This window comes from Eulemur rufifrons, chromosome 15 (genome assembly GCF_041146395.1).
Source record: "Eulemur rufifrons isolate Redbay chromosome 15, OSU_ERuf_1, whole genome shotgun sequence".
In the NCBI taxonomy this organism is placed as follows: domain Eukaryota; kingdom Metazoa; phylum Chordata; class Mammalia; order Primates; family Lemuridae; genus Eulemur; species Eulemur rufifrons.
Window position 1 is genome coordinate 37,479,647 of NC_090997.1, and position 12,075 is coordinate 37,491,721.

A 12,075-nucleotide genomic window follows, 5' to 3' on the forward strand; every position below is an offset into this window, starting at 1 on the left:
GGAAACAGTCACTCTCATACATTGCTGGTGGTAGTATAAACTGGTATAAACTCAGTGGAGGAAAATGTTAAAATGTGTAACGAAATTACAAATAAAATACTGCTTGATTCAATGATCGCACTTCTGGAGATGTATCATACAGATACATATGTACCACAAATATATACATATATACATACACACACACACACACAATAACAATAAATTAGAAATAGCTCAAGTAGGCCATTACTTAATTAAAATATGGTACTTTTCCATAATGCCATATTATGAAGCTCTAAAAAGAAATGAGGAATCTCTCTATCAACTATATTAAGTTTTTCATGATATATTACTAAGAACAAAAGGTGCCTATGTATGATAATTGCTGCAATGAATATGTAATACTTAGTTATAAATCTAAAAAATATATACAAGATTCACATACTATAAATTATAAAATGCTAGGGATAGGAAGAAAAGAAAATCTAAATAAATTTAGAGGCATATCACGTTCAAGGATTGAAAGATTCAATTTAGTAAAGATGTAATCTTCCCCAAAGTGATTCCTAGATTTAATGCAATTTCTTTCAAAATCCCAAGTTTTTTGCAGACATGAACAAACTTATTCTAAAATTTATATGGAAAGGCAAAGGACCTAAAATAGCTAAAACTACTTGATAAAGAAAAGTAAAATGGAAAGAATCACTCAACTCAATGTTAAGCCTTAATATGAAGCTACAGTATATTAAGAGTGTGATACTGGTAGAGGGCTTGACACAAATATCAATAGAACAGAATAGAGAACAAAAAAATCATGCTGTAGAAGCATAGCCACCTGGTTTCCTATAAAGGCATACAAGTGATTCAATAAAAGAAGGATAGATAGCCTTTTTGAGAAATGTTTGAGTATTTGAACTTTCATAGACCAAAAAAAAAAAAAAAAAAAAAAAAAAAAAAACCACACTGAACCCTGACCTAAAGCAAAAATTAACTTAGGCAAAAATTAACTTAAATTAGGCCATGAACTTAAATATAAAACATAAAACTATTTTAAAAAATTAGAATAAATAGGCCGGGAGCGGTGGCTCACGCCTGTAATCCTAGCACTCTGGGAGTCCAAGGTGGGTGGATCGCTCGAGGTCAGGAGTTTGAGACCAGCCTGAGCAAGAGTGAGACCCTCATCTCTACTAAAAATAGAAAGAAATTATCTGGCCAACTAAAATATATATAGAAAAAAAATTAGTCGGGCATGGTGGCACATGCCTGTAGTCCCAGCTACTTGGGAGGCTGAGGCAGTAGGATTGCTTAAGCCCAGGAGTTTGAGGTTGCTGTGAGCTAGGCTAAGTCCATGGCACTCACTCTAGCCCGGGCAACAAAGCAAGACTCTGTCTCAAAAAAAAAAAAAAAAAAAAAAATTAGAATAAATACTGTGAAGAAAATATTCAAAACCCAGAAATAGAAGAGTTTTTAAACACTACGCAAAAGACATGATCCACGAAAGAAAAAATTGATAAAATGGGCCTAATCAAAATCAAAAACTTTTACTCTGTGAAAGTCCATATGAAGAGGATAAAAAGGCCAGCTACAAACAGGGTGAAAATATTTGCAAACCATATATCAGACAAATGCCTTATATCTATAGAATTTTCAAAATTCAGCAGTAAAAATTTCCAATTATTAAATGGGAAGAAGATATGCACAGACATTTCACCAAAGATGACATACAAATAGCAAATAAGCACATGCTAGCATCACTAGTCATTTGATAATTTCAGATTTAAAGCACAATCAGATATCACTGCACAGAATAGCTGGAAGAAAGGGTGGTAATACCAAATGCTGGCAGCATTATGCTGTGATGGGAATGTAGAACAGTACAACCACTCTGGAAACAGTGTTTGGCAATTTCCATTTGGGAAATGGTAATTTCTCATAAAACTGTCATATTCTGCTAACTTAAATGCTAACCTTTACCATTGTAGAAATGGAAATTTCTCATAAACCTAAACATGCATGTACCATATGACCTAGCAACTTACCCTTTGTACATAAATGTTCACAGACGCTATATTTGTAATAGCCAAAGTTTGAAAATAACTGAAATATCCTTCAATAGGTGAATGATTAAACAAACTATGTTACATCTAGACTGTGGAATACTATGCAAAAATGAGAAAGAACTATTGATACACGCAACAAACTGGGTGAATCTCAAGGGGATTATGCTGGGTGAAAAAGCCGATCTCAAAAAGTTACATGCTGTATTATTCCATGTATATGTAACTTCTGAAATAAAACATTAGATATTGAGAATAAATTGGTGGTTTTTAGATTTCATCAGTTTTATACCAGTACATGGAAAACTGGTAATATCTGAATAAACTTTGTAGAATGTATCAATGTCAATTTCCTGGTTTTGACATTGTACTACAGTTATATAACATGTTACCATTGGGGAAATTGGGCAAAGGACACTGGGAACTTTCTCATATATACTCCCTGTGCATTTGTAATTATTTCAAAATGAAAGTTAATAAAAAGCATTGTGCACAATTGAATTATGCTATTATTTTGTGAAAAGGGGAGAAGGGGAAAATATCATATTTGTTTTTGCTTATATATGCACAAACAGATACTAATAACTGTGGTTACCTGAATGTGTGTGGGTAGGGGAACCATAGTATATAAGAAAGAGTTGTGGAAAGGAATATCTTTTTATATATTTGAGTCACATTAATCTATTTCTTATTCAAAAAATTAAGTAATTATTATTATAGCTAATGACCATGTACTATCTCCACTACACATAAAAAAGATAATTTAATAGCAAAAATCTAAAATGACATAACTTTGGATTTAGAGTAGACATTCCAATTTATTTAGTGCTATTTTATGAAAAATTTAATTTTTCATTGCTGTTAATCTTATTTCCTATTGATTTAGGGAAACCTAACCATTGTTCAACACTCGTCTTGAAAACGACTCTCAGAAAACACAAAATTAGCTCACACCAATTTAACCTCAGTGCCAAAATGAATCTTTCACTTTTTGATTTGCAGTCCTGCAGTTTCAGCATATACTAAGTATTGTTCTTTTGGACTTTAGAAAGAGAAAACAACAAAGGGATCCTTAAAATAACCTCCACAAACTGGAATAGAATATGTCTTTCTGTGCTTTGTTGTTTCTTGGGAAATAGAATTGTGTGGTGCTATTTGTACAATTTCCATAAATGAAAACAAAAACAAGGAAAATGCAAATGCTAACACTAAAAAGAATTTTTGAAAATAGTCAAGAGGAAATGAGGAGCCTCAAAAAATACACAGGCAGCATTTAACCAAAATTTTTCAATGCATCATTGTAGAGGTTAAATGCCAGACACCCCCAGATACTAATGGAAATCAGTAAATGCCAATGTGCCCAGTGCTGCTATGATGGAGATATCTGCTTTTTATTTATCTGCTAGAGCAGAGAAAAGTAAAATTTGATACCTTAGACCAAAAAATATTAGAGATACTATGAGGTTGTTCACATTCAAAACTGCCATCTTTTGCTAACTTAAAGAATCATTTCTCTATGTATCTAAACTTTATTTATCAGATGAGATCGGGTGAGAACAAAAGTGAAGGAATCATATTACCTGACTTCAAGTTATGCTATAGTGTTGTATTAATCAGAAAAGCATGGTACTGGTGTAAAAACAGACACATAGATCAATGGAACAGAATATAAAATCCAGAAATAAATCCACAAATCTATAGTGATGTTACCAAGAACATACATTGGAGAAAAGACAGGCTCTTCAATAAATGGTGCTGGGAAAACTGGATATCCACATGCAGAGGAATGAAACTAGACCCTTATCTTTTTCCATACACCAAAATCCATTCAAAATGCATTAAAGACTGAAATATAACACCTGAAACTATAAAACTACTAAAAGAAAACATTGGGGAAATGCTTCAGAACATTGGTCTGGGCAAGAACTTCTTGAGTAATACCCCCAAAATATAGGCAACAAAAACAAAATTGGACAAATGGAATCACGTCAAGCTAAAAAGCTTCCACACACAGCAAATGAAACAATCAACCAAGTGAAGAGATGACCCACAGAATGGAAGAAAATATTTGCAAACTAAACATCTGACAAGGGATTAACAACCAGAATATATAAGGAGCTATAAGAACTAAAAAATAATAATCAAATAATCTGATTTAAAAAATGGGCAAAGGATCTGAATAGATATTTCTCAAAAGAAGACATACAAATGCCCAAAAAGTATATAAAAAATGCTGAACATCATTAGTCATCAGAGAAATACAAATAAAAATTACAGTGAGGTATCATCTCACTCCAGTTAAAATGGCTTTTATCAAAAGGATAGGTAATAAGGAATTCTGGCAAGGATGTAGAGAAAGGGGAAGCGTCATACACTGTTGGTAGGACTGTAAATTAGTGCAACCAGTATGGAGAACAGTATGGAGGTTCCTCAAAAAACTACAACAAGAACTACCATATGACCCAGCAATCCCACTTCTAAGTATATATCTGAAAGAAGACGACTCAGTATATCAAAAAGATATCTGCACTCCCATGTTTATTGCAGCACTATTTACAATAGCCAAGAAATCATCCTAGTGTCCATCAACAGGTGAATGGATAAGGAAATTGTGGTCGATACACAAAGAAATATTATATAGCCATAAAAAATAATGAACTCCTCCTATTTGCAACAACATGGATAGAACTGGAGAACTTTATGTTAAGTGAAATAAGCCAATCATAGAATGAGAAATCTCACATTTCTCACTCATATGTGGGAGCTAAATATTAAAATAATTGATTTCATGGAGACAGAGGGTAGAATGATGGTTACCAGAGGCTGGGAAGAGTAGTAAGGAAGAGGGGAATAAAGTGGACATGGTTAACAGATACAGAAATATAGTTAGTTAGATATAATGAACAATATTTGATAGCACAACAAAGTGACTCTAATCAATGATAAGTTATGGTATACTTTAAAATAACTATAAGAGTAGAATTGGAATTTTCCTAACATTAAAAAAATGTTAAATGTCTGAGGTGAAGGATACCTCAATTATGCTGATTTGACTGATATACATTTATGCCTGTATCACAATATCACATGTACCTTATTAATATATACAATTATTATGTACCCATGATAATTAAAATAAAAAGTTAAAAATAAATAAGCTTTATGTATAAAAGCTCATTTTAATATTATCTGTCCATGCATTTACTTTTTTCATTGCTTCTTTCAACATGTTTACAAAGAAGTCATCGGGTTAGCCAATATTTATAGGAGAAAGGTACTGGCTTTAAGGAAAAATGAAAGCAAATATAAAAGTTCTAAATCAATTATTAAAAAAAATACACATGGGAACACACAGATGTGATAGCAATTTGACAATCTACCATTATTAGAGAAAGTCAAATGTCTTGAATTTCAATGGAAGTAACCTAATAAGGACAGACTCCAGAGGCTCTGAACAAAGAAGAGTAAGTCTGGGAACCTGTCTCTCTTTGCACTACCTTTGCTTCCATTGAGACCATTGTCATTACTGATATGTCATCCACATTTCTGAATATTCAAGGTAATTATTCAAAAAAAGGTAATAGCTGACCTCTGTCCAGAACACTCTTCCTCAATACAAGTTTGGCCCACTCTCTCACTCCGTTCAGGTTTCTGCTCAAATGCCCCCTTATCAGAAAGGCCTTCTTTGACACTCCTAATTAGAAGAGCACACAACTTTGTATCACTGGGCAGTTTTCTTCATAGTACTTATCAACACCACATATATTTCCATGGTTATTGTCTTAGTCTCCCTCCCCTCAGGGATTTCACCTCCATGAGGTTAAGGATTGGACAATGTGATTCACTTCAGTAGTCCCCATATTAGGGAAAGTGTAGTAACAATAAGTTTTCTATTTAAACTTCAAAAGGATTCTATAAGAAAAAGAATGCTAAGAAAAGTTAAGTGAATTCCATCAACATTACCCATCTTATCAGTGGAAAAGTTTATGACTCAAACCCATGACTTTGAATTCCAAATTCTGTGCTTTTCCCATCATATCACACTGCCTCTCGCTTTGATAATGTGAGTTACTATAAATCTGGAAATTTGCATCAAAACTTAGTGGAAATGAGGCATTGTGTAGCTTAATTGTCCATCTGAAAAGCACATGCATTTTTATTTATTTTGTATATGATATAATTCATCTTTAATGTGTACAAGCAAAAGACTTCTTTTCAGAAAAATGCAAAAATATTTAAGCATACTTATAATTAAGAATAATACAGAAACAAATAACTTGACATTGTTTGTGATAACCCTAGATGCTAATGCAGAGGCATCAGTAAAGTCTATGAAATTAACAACAATCATTTAACAATTTTGTAAAAAATTATCACATGGTGGTGAAGTCTGGGCTTTTAGTGTACCCATCACCTGAATAATGTACATGGTACCCAACAGGTAATTTTTTATCTCTCACTCCTCTCCAATCCTCCCCCCTTTTGACTCTCCAGTGTCCATTATGTCACTGTATGACCATGCATACCTATAGCTTAGCTCCCACTTATAAGTGAGAATTTGCGGTATTTGATTCTTTTGTTCCTGAGTGACTTCACTTAAGATAATGGCCTCCAATTCCACCCAAGTCACTGCAAGACATCATTTCATTATTTTTTATGACTGAATAGTAGTCTATGGTATAGATATAAATATAGATATAGATATATAGATGTAGATATATAGATATACTAAACCACAAACCACATTTTCTATATCTACTCATTGGTTGATGGACACTTAGGTTGATTCCATATCTTTGCCATTGTGAATAATGCTGCAATAAACATACCAGTGTAACCATCTTGAAGAGAAAGAAGAATATAGTAAAAATTTATTGAGCATCTTTATGGTTCAGCCCTTAGACCCTCTGCTAAGGTCATGGAGATACAAAGATGAATAAACAAATAGCCCATGTCCTTAAAAGAGTTCAATCCACCTAAAGATATAGACATAAAAGTAGAATTACAATATAAAGGAATTAGAGGCTTTAATAAATTGTTATAAAAGCAAAGGAACTCAGTGACGAGTTCTGCCTAGGTGGGTCAAGCAGAAGAGTTGCAATTTGGGCTCCATCATGGAATACGAATAGTCATTCCCAGGACCAACAACATTAGAAGAAGTAGTACATATGTGCAGCTAGAAAATGGCATAAACATTTGAAGGACGAGAATGTTTAATATGTCTTGGCATAGGGTGCACAAAGAGGCACAACTGGAGATGGGATTGTTAATAAAAATAGTAATACTAACTACACGTTGTTGAAAAGGTTCAAGGAATAAACACAGTTAAGATCATCAGCATGGTGCCTCATTAAGCAGTGAGTAAATGTAGGAATTTGTCCTGGAATAGAGGATTTGAGACTTTTATATACCTATAATTCCAAAAGAAGAAAAATGTCCCCTGGTATGAAAATAAATCCACTGTTTATCAAATAAAAATTTTTGTTTGGGTATCCATGGAATAGAAATGGCATGCATATTATACAAAGCTGTATCCAAAACTAGAGACTCCAGGCAGCAGCAGCATTTGATGTTTCCAGTGAGAACCAATATAAATGACAAGGAGTTTAAGAAGTAATGAAGCAATCCGGTATTTAATTAGAACCAACCATGATACAAACTTCAGTTGCTTAGATAGCAAGTTGATTTTACAGAGAAGAAGTGTGAGTTTGGTTCCTTCTCTTATTGCTCATGACTGAAATCCTTAGGGAAATGACAAGATAATTTAATTCTCCAACACTCATTTGGGAGTGTCAATGACAAATGATCGGAAATATTGCTGGTCCTGTCCCACTGCTTTTCCTGTTAGTTCTTTCCTTTCCTTCTCCTGTACTTGTTTTGCCTTTTCACCACTCAGCCCAAGAAAATAACTTGATATTGGAGCAATAAATCCTGTCACAATGAATCTAATATTCTGTCACAATCTTACTCATTTTTTTCCTTGTCTGTTGTTTTCCCCTAAAAAATCTTCAATTTGGTACTTGCATGGCAACCTCATATTTCCGCAAAATTGAAAGCCAGCACTAATTGATCCAATTGTGTGTACCAGTCAGCACAAGAAAATGATAATTTTCCTTTTCTTTGCATCTTGCAATCACCTAATAAGCAACTCTAATGCCGGCTGTTGAATTACATAATAAACAAAATTTTCCCATCATTTAACATTTGTTCAAAGACTTAATGTTGTGGGTTCACAAGAGCAGAAAGAAGAATAGAAATGTGCACTTATCCAGTGAATTCAATCAATGCAAACTGAAAATATAAATTAATTATTCAGGCTACCAAATGATTTTGCTGTTGTTGCTGTTGCTGTTGTTATTGTTTTTGCCTACACTATTTGAAAAAATTAACCTTACGTGGAAATTAGACCTTTGTTGACATAGATGTGCCTAATAAAAATCCTTTTGTATTTTAATTGAAACATTACTTATTTTGCAAATGAGTAAAGGAAGACACTTAGAGTAGTTATGTTTGTCACCCAAATTTGTGGATGTAAGGGCTTCATTGAGTAGAAGAGAGATAAGAAACCACTATTTTGGGGGCCAAAGTGAGGTCTTATGCCCATAGAATTTTTACTGCCTGTACCTATGGACCTAGGGAACCCCTCTGCCCCCCCCCCACACACACATGGCTACATCTGGGGACCCCACCAGGCTCTTCTTCACCATAATTCTCATTGTGTCAGGGAGTCAGTGGAAACCACAGAACAGCCAAGAGACAGAACAATGCCTTCCTTCTGGCGGACTCTGCCCTCCCCACTCTGGACCCCAAAACCTGCCAGGCATCTCTCCTGACTGCTTTAGGCTTTTCTCCCATTCTGATTGAGTTCACCACAAGCTTATCCCTTTAGAAAAATCTTCTCTCACCACCCTGAGCAGAAGGGCATTTCTAGAGGAAAAAAAAAAAATGATCCCATGAGAGACCAATGTATGGAAATTCATATTTAAAACATTTAATGACAATAAAACTGCAATTGTGCAGAAAGCTTAGGAAATGAGACTGTCCTTTTAACTTTGCTTTCTGTTGCTAACTGAGAGGTACTTGGATCTTAAGTACCATGACCCTCAATTGTGACCCTTGCCACTGAAAATCTTTCTAGAATGTACAAGTGCACTTTTCTCCGTGAATAAGTAATATCATTTAGTCTTTTTTGATAATTCAGCATCTTGCAATACCTTATTAGGAGCAGATAGGAAGTTTCTCTTTTAAGGTAACACATTGTTCTTTCACTTGTATGCTTCTAACTAAAAGACTTTTAGGAAACCATATAGTTGAAAAATAATTTATTGAAAATTATTATGCAATGTTAAGATATTCATTTATTCATTCATTCACACATTCATTTACTGAGCACTTATGGATCTCCTACCAAGTATGAGGCACTGTGTCGGGCCTTTGAAAACAATGGCAAATAACACTAGAACAGCTTAGAAAAGGAGAACTTGCAGGCTAAACTCTCCTTCATACTCTACTAAGACACTACTGAACTCTCTTGACAATCCATTTGTAGGCCTTCAGCATCACAGTCCACATGGCATATGGTACAAAGACTGCAAGGACAGCATAGGGTGAGAGCCAAATATCTCAGTCTGGAAAACCAGAAAGTGTTTCTCAGAGGGATAGCAAGTGAAGTGGAACTTATGATGTCCCGGATACACAGGGGTTTTCGCATTTAACATTTTTTAATAACCCTACATTGTGGCACTCTCCATTAACAATGATTCTTTTTTTTTTTTTTTTTTGGACCAAGAGCCTTATAAAGAATCTAATAAAACCTCTTGTCCATTACACTTACAAATGGTTAAAAAGGCAAATTGTATGTTACGTATATTTTACTACAGATTAAAAAAAAAAAAAACCACTCTTGTCCAAGAAAAGTATGTGAATGCACATAGACTAAAAATGTCAATGTCATGAAATATTTCTGGTTGTCCAGAGGAGAGGGGGGTTGCTATTAACATCTAAAGAGTAGAGAACCGGGATGCTATTAAATGTCTTGCATAGGACACCCCTCACAACAAAGAATTTTCTGACCAAAATATCGATAGTGCCAAGGTTATGGAACCCTTGCTATGCTAATCAAGCTGCTCAAATAATTTTCTATAGGGATTTCTGAAGGATTGGACACCTTCAAAACTGAATCTAGAGAGAAAGAAGAAAAATGTAGAGATGCATCCATTTTAATACAAACAAATAATATCTTGGGGGAGGGTCTGGAGTGGATTATCACCTATACCTTAGCTTTATAATTAACCACTACATTTATGATTGTTCATTAAGGGAAAGACCCAACTTAACTAAAATAAATAAGTAAATAAAAATATTACATAAGGCAGTGTTTAAACCCTTATTTTTGTTCTACTTTTGATCGAGAATAGGTCATAGACATATTTCATAAAAGCAAGGGTATCTCCTTTGTGGAATGAAAATAATCTGGCCAGTCCATCCGCCCTGCAGTGTTAGCCTGCGGCAGTTGCTATAGCAAATATCTGTGTTTTATGAATACCACCGAGTAACTCAAGCAGTCAAAAATGAAAACAGACTTGATTAAATGCAGACTAAGTGACCTTTAAAATTATTTCATTGCCTCTGGACAGTGTTTTGGGTTATTGTGGACAAATATCTACTCAGTATGCACTTGTGGTACCTGAAACTGCTTCTATACAAAGCCAGGAAAACACATTGCCACATGTCTGCCAGACTTTTCCCCTCTAGAAGTACACAGTGGACAGCCACCTTCAACATGGAGAAATCCATAGTGAGTATTAAGAAGCATAGCAGGATAGCTTATATGTTTTCTGGGTTCTATTTTTCTAGCTTAGTGTAATAACATATTTACCATCTCAAATTAATTTTCCTCCTTGCAGATTTGAATTCTCATGGTATCTAAAAATATTTTTAAAATCTTACAGAAACAGTATAAAATGCAAACATACTATTACCTAAGTAAAAACTATAAAGGAGCTAAGTTTTGTCTTCAATAACCTTTTAAATTTCACTCTTTCCCTAGGACCCTCACATGGCTGTTGTGACAGGCTACTCATTTTTGCCTATGTAGAAAGAAGTTATAGCTCAAAAGTAGCCCTATTTTATCCCCCTATATTCAAAACCCATATTATTTCAATGTTCTGGCTCAAATAATCTATAGAATAAACAAACTAATTCACATTAAGGTGTAAATGGTGGTGGCTAATGTAATGTCCAAAAACCTCAAAGAGTATTTGTAATTTAAAATAATCAAAACAATGACTCTATAACTAATAGACATTAGGCAGGAAACAGGGTAATTTTTCTAGCATCCTTTGAATCACAGCATATAAGAAGTTTCCAAACTGTATCAATAAAACTGGCTCTAATCTCATAAAGTTCTATAGTTCTCACTTTGAATAATAAATTACATTTTAACTAACACTGAAGCATAGCCCACAAATATCGGGCCTTTGGTCCTAAAGATAGGAGAGGAAGTTGAAAAAGAAGAAAGCTAAAGTCTGCTGCGCAATTGCCTTGCTGCAAGACCTGTATCAGGTGTCTACACTGAGGCAATAATAATATAATCCTTTTAACAATCTTTCCAGATAGATCATATCAATCCCATTTTAGAGGTAAGAAAACTGAGACAGAGATTAAATAATTTTTCCCAAATCATATGCTAATAAGAAGAAAAACCAGGATTTTAAACAGCTCTGCTCACTTCACATTCCATGATCTTTGGATAGACAATAGCTTATTTTGCTTGAACAAAAGGAAGTCAACATCTGGTAAATACCTATTATGTTCTAAGTACCATTTGAGCTAAGAACTGCCAGGCAGTAGCTTGTTTAATTCTCATAATAAACTTTGAATAAGGCACTGTTTTCCACGCATTAACCGATGAAGAAACCAATGCTCAGTGAGGTTAAAGTCACACAACTGGCATGTGACAAATTGGGAATTTTAACCAAGGTCAGCCAAGGTTTGGATTCTAATTCCAAATTTGCTAAATTTTGTGTCATGTATT